This window comes from Ricinus communis, chromosome 6 (genome assembly GCF_019578655.1).
Source record: "Ricinus communis isolate WT05 ecotype wild-type chromosome 6, ASM1957865v1, whole genome shotgun sequence".
Classification (NCBI taxonomy): Eukaryota; Viridiplantae; Streptophyta; class Magnoliopsida; order Malpighiales; family Euphorbiaceae; genus Ricinus; species Ricinus communis.
In genome coordinates, this window is record NC_063261.1 from 24,539,294 (window position 1) to 24,546,061 (window position 6,768).

Consider the following 6,768-nt stretch of genomic DNA (forward strand, 5'->3'; position numbering starts at 1 on the left):
AACAAAGTGGTTTAGTTATTATTTTGATTATAAAATTAAGTTTGTGAATAAAATTTAATATTTAATATTTAATATTTATTTATAATATTTTAAAAATATCAGTATATTCAATATTTTTAGATTTTCTTAATTTTTTAATATTTTAAAATTTTTATTAGTGCAATAATATAGAAATTGTTTTTAAAATATTTATTATTTGATTTTAATATTATATGAGTTAATGCTATCAATATAATTGATATTACTATTGTTTTAGAATTATAATTTATTTATGACTAAAATATTAAATTTTTAGGGATTATGATATTAAAAATATTATTAAAAATATTATTTTCTGAAATTATAATTATTATTTATTTAAAAAATTAATTTATCAGTTGATATATAATATTAAAATATAATTAATATTTTATTTTTTAATATAAAATTGAAATTACTATCTAATTAGAAAATTGATTTATTAATTAATATAATATTAAAATATAATTATCATACTATTTTTTAGAATTATTCTACAAGATTATTTTTTAATTAGAAATGTAACTTATTCATCAATAAATTAATAAAAAAATTATAAAAATTATATATAAATTTGAATCTCCTATATTGAAAATAAATATACATGTTAAAATAGAAATTTATTGTAGCGGAATTTCCAACAAAAAGAGAAAACCTACTCGCGGCACACAAACTGTCAAAATATAAATTTAGTATTTTATTTTTTTTATTTTCATATCTAAACTATTTTTTTATTCAATTAAGTATTTAAACCTGCCAAAAAGTTCAATATAGTTTCTCTAGCCGGTTTTACAAGTTAAAGTGCTTATTTGACTTATTTTGAGTACTAAATTGACTTAAATATCCTCCTTTAAAATAATATTATTTTTTCTTTTTTCTTTTCTTCATTTTATTTTCATCCTTTTTCAATACTACTTTTTAAAAAAATTCATTTATTTCTCAAAGGATTAAAAAAAATAAAATTATTTTATTTTTCTCATTCATTCAAATAAAAGTTGAAAATAATTAAATGTCATTTGCTTTTTTTTTTTAAATTTCCGTGCATTCACCTCAAAACAATAAGAGAAGAAAAAAATAAAATTAAGTGCTAGAAAAACATAATTTTTAAAAATTAAAAGATGTCTAGTGAATTTTTTTTCTAAAAAGTGAATAAAATTTTAAAAAAATTAATCCAAATAGTGCTAAAAAAAGATTTGATAGAAAATAGAAAAAAGATTTAAAAAAATTAAGAAAAAGAGGAAAGAAAAAAAAATCATATGTAAGAATGAATAAAAATATTTAGGTTATTTTATGTGTAAAATGAATCAAATTATTATTTTAACTCGTAAAATCTGTAAGAGATACCAAAGTATATATAAATTAACAGATTCAGACACTTGATTGAACAAAAAACTGAAATAGAAAAAAAAATAAAAAGTTAAGACAGTAAATTTGTAAATATTCCTAACAGTAATGATGTAATGATGTTTACATATAAATATATCCTTGGATTCCAATATTATTGTCTCAATATTCTTTTAAATTGTCAATTTTAGTTCTATTGTTATGGCAGTGTCCTTGAGATCATATTTTTACATTTGTGCATACCAATTCTAATTTCTGCTGTTATAATTTTATTTTTTTGATTCATTTATTTCGATGAATACTAAGATACTAAAGCTAGGCTGAGACCGGAAAGTCGAACCTAGTTTTTTAAATAACACTCAAACTCCCACCACAATCACCATTGTCGATAACTAGTACTATTGACACCAAAACAAGATCATCAGCAATTGCTTGGTCTCCTTAGCCTCTACATAAAAGCCTTCAAGACCATCTTCTCATGGAGAAAGATCTTCAGCCAGATATCCCTAGAGTCGATTCTCCCTCTTTCTTTCATCATTCTTTCAGACATTAAGATATCAAATGTTCTCTTTTCTGAAATTACCCGCACCCAAATCCAGTTACAAGAGATGCAAATTAATATAAACATGACTTTCTGGGTTTATCTTTGGCTCTCCAAAGCTGCATACTTCATTACCCTTTTCGCTCTCATTTTTTTATCAAATGCTGCTATAGTTAACACCATTGCCTGTATTCAAGAACACGATCAGTATAATCTGTAAGGTCTCAAGGATGCTCATGATCGGGGGCTTACGAAGCCGTGTTTATATGGTCGTTTATATCAGAGATTGTTGTGATATACCATAGAGCAATCAATGATGTTAGTAATTTTTTTCAATGATTATGTTGTGTCTGTGCCAAACATGATAAGCATAGGTTGGCTCACTGCTGCTGTGGTGTCTTTGATAGAAGAGCAAAACGGAATTGATTTCAAAGAACAAGGTAGTGATGAAAAGAAGACATGGGTACATGCAATTATATATCTAAAATTGATGGAGTTGATCAAAGGGTTTTTTTAGTTCCTCTTGTATAAAACAAATGAGCTGGAGAAAATATCAGACTTTCTGTCCAATATTCATTCCAACGATCGAGTTAATATGATATCTCAACAGAAATAAGAGATTATGAATGTACTTGTTTATATATTCAATGAATAAATTACTTTATATAGGCATAAATCTCCTATTCCTATTTATAAATGAACCTTAACCAAACAAAGAATTGAAACGAATCCCAAAGAGGTTCAACTTATTCACTATTGATGCTATATGAATTGTTCAAATCAAATCCTATGAGGATCTTCTTTTTGTATTTTTTTATTTGCTTTGGCATCACTGTTTTAATAGTCATAATAGAAGCCTTTGGAAAGTTGTATATGTATGGAAGGTTATAAATGGTCAGTCAGGTCTTCTGGGCATCACTTGTTCTTCCCTTATTCTTCATGCTGATTTTCTTTGGTCTTAATATGCAAATTCTCAGCAAGTCATCCAGTAATTACTAGCAAAGTATTCACAATTCTGTGATACTGGACCAACTCAATCTCTATCAGGAAGATCATGTTCTTCTCAACAATGCAGATGCATAGCAGCAATCGATCTATATGGTTTTGGACTAAATAAATAGTTGCATTGCATTAGCGTATTTTAGAATCGATCAACGATTAAATTTCATCGTAATCATGATTAAGCATTAATCACCATATAATAAGAATTCTCTCTCTACATTTTATTTCCTTTGGTAATAATATGTTGCACATGATTAATTTGATTATAGACCTATAAATCAAACAAAGTGGACGTACAAAAGATGAATAGCTTTTACACTATTTTGAAAGATCAAGTTGGCACTTGTGATCAGCTTGATACACTATCTTGCACCAATCTTTTATGCTGTGTTTGGTTGAAATTCATAAAATTTATGAAATTTATTTATAAATTTAAAGTTTATGTGCTTTGAATGAAGTGAAAGTTCTACATAATCAAATTTATATTGAATTGGTTATAGCTAAGCTAAGTTGTAAAAAAATAAATAGAATTTTCAAATGAATTCTATATTAATAAGTCAATATATTTTATAATACAAAAAACTTCTTTTAACTTAATCATTTTTATGTTTCTTTCTCTTATTATTATTTTTTCAAATAAAATGAATTCTTTTATGAATTTTAATCAAATATAGCATTAGTGAAATGTGGCAAATAGCTTGATACATCTTGCTTCAATTCTTGAATGAAATGGCAAAGGCATGAATTAGAATTTTTTTTCTCGATGTTCTCATTGAAACATGCAATCGTACCTCGACTGAATGGTCAATTCATAGTTGACAATTTATAAATTCATTTCTTATTGGATTATCAATTTTAAATATTATTTAAGTGATCTTTGATCGTTTCAACATAAAATTTATATAAAAGAAATTCTTCGACATAAATTGCATTTGATTATTGCAAAACACGTTTTACTCAAATAAAAGTTTTAATTTTTCAGAATGCGTTTTAATTTTTGGCATATATATATACACAGCTACAATGTAGTAATAGCAAGAACTGTTAGGTGATAATTGTAACATGACCATGCAAATAGAGGAAGCAACCTTGTGGTTGTTAGACTTTAAAAGATGTCAACTTGATGTATGGTAAATTCCAGCAGCTCACGTACTCTGTCAATTATAAGAAAATGGTCCAAAGGAGCAAATGGATGTTCCATCCAAATGGTTCTTCGATGGTTAAGTTAGTGATGTGGAAATCTTAGGAATAGTAACTTAACAAATATATAAGAAATAGAAGTATTTATACGGATTGATTCAAATAACAATCTAATTGGTTAAAGGCACATAGATAACTTAGATCATTATAGAATTTTAGCTCTGCTTCTATCTTTCTCCAGGTTTAGGGTTTAGCCACATGGTTGCTCTACGCCACTAAGGCCTGTGTCGTAAGGCTACGCTTTTGGTGTATTCTTACAGAAATAAAAAAAATAAAATAAAAAGAAAAAGAGAAAGAATTAGAGGGCTTTTCATTTTCCTTTTTTCTTGCCTAGAAAGTTATATAGAAAAATTTAAACTCTTTATTTTTTAAATTTCTTTTAATGCCTAAGGCTATATTTTATTGGACCCGCTCTGTTTGGATACATTTATTTGCCTTTTTTATCATAAAAGGAAGATGAATGATTAGTTGAGAAAATGACTGAGCCATCCAATAGTTCAGCGTCTAATTAGCAGCAGTACAACGTACCCACAAATTTAATCCAAAACATTTATGTTTTTTCTATTTTAATAGTGATTTAAATTGGTGACGACTATTGATATGAACTCGCAAGTGTACAAACCGTTCTACAGTAAGAATAAGTTTATTATGAGGTTAATCTCACGAGAAACTATAGAACCGTTATTATAAAAATTAACTATCACATAAAAACACTAAAAATAAATCTAAACACTTTAAACTAATATTTTAAAAAAGTAATATGTTCATAGAATAAATATAATAAACTATAGAGTAGATATTGTAATGATTATGATTATGAAAACTATATGATAAAAATAGTATTTAGCTTAGCCATTTACTTAGCACTTTTTTTATTTTACCTTACTTTGAGTTTAAATCCAATGAATGAGGTGGTGATATATTTTTTTTTTATTACTCAAATTAATAATGCAATTAAAATCTTTTGTACCAACGTAAATTGAAATAAAAATGGTTTTCTAATACATTCAATCTAAATATTTTCATAACTGTTACTATTAAATTGATATGCCGATCAACCAATAATAATAACTGAAACTAAAAAAAATATGAAGGTAAAAAATCATTCATCAAATAGGTGAATAACAAAGTTCATACATAAGTAAAAAAAAAGAAGTTAAACTAAACACTTGTGGAAACTAGTCTGTTATATTTAATCCAATGGTTATTGTAATTAAATAGAAAAACATAAAAATAAAACAGAAAGTAAAAACTCTCTTGAAATCCAGAATCCTTCAAGTAAAATCTTTACTTTTTGAAAAGCTTCTTACATCTTAAAAGAACAATGAAAACTAAAGACTAAATATTTATGGAAGATGAACTGTAGACAATTACAAAGAGAAATAATGGATAGATGCATATGTGAGTGTATATATCAGTTGTGTATCTGATCTCTAATACTTGTAGAAATTCCTCTTGCAGAGTCCTCCGACAAGTACAAGACTTTTAAGAGTTATCTTCTACAATTCTTAACTATCTTATCTTAAGTAAATAACTAATAATAATTTATAATTATAAAATGACTTAATTAATCCTTGTTGGGTCTTGTATAATTTGACTAGACATGTGAAGATAGTATTCCACGCGTCTTTAATTCTAGGTCTTAGTAGCAGTAGTAGTCAGCCTATTTGATAGTATTTACCTCATAGTTTTCCTTTTAGCTAATGATATATGAAATTGGATAATAAAGTTAAGGTGAGGTAATAAGCATATTTTTTCTTATATTGTCTATAAAACATACAATTAAAACACTAATATATATATATAAACATATCAGTTAGAGTTGCTAATAATTTTATAACCCATATAACCATTAGAAAGTATTTTGTTCTATTAATTTGTAAAATCGGCAAATCTTGAGTAACAATATTACCACTTTTAAACTTTTTTTTATTCTTTTAAGAATAACATATAAGAAAATTGAGAATTGAGAGTTTAATGATGAATATTGCTGTAGAGAAGCCATTGATCTATTCTTTTAATACTTGGAGTTTGTTTAGTTCAACTGATTAATACAATGACTGGTAATTGATAGTTAATAAATTAGATTATGTAGTAAAATTTTATTAGCGGTTGTTGTTAGTATTTTATTAAATATATTTTATTTTATTATATTATTTTTAATGATATAAATTAATAAAAATAATTTATAATAACTAAAAATGTCATAATTATCTTTGTTTAGTTCAATTGTATTTATTATTAAAAATATTTATAAAAATTATTTCAAAAGTAGAAATCTAAATTTAAATTTCACCAATAAATTTTTTTAATTTCAAATACTTTAACTATAAATATCATAATTATTTAATTATTAAATATAAATTTAAAATCTTACTATTTATTATGAATTATGAAAATTAATTATATGAGATCAACTTAAAGTAAGTTATTATTAATAAGTTTTAATAAAGATAATGTTATCCAAATAGAGAAAATAACCAACTATCAGCTGATAAGAGAAAATATAATTGATACAATCAGTAGCTAATTGAGACTAAATCAGCTATCAATTATTGATTCTTAAGTCTACCAACCGCTTTAATATAGTTGTTCAGCTCCATACAAAAAGTTTGAAAACACCCTCTTATAATATAATTAGAAGTTCACAATCTGGCCATGCT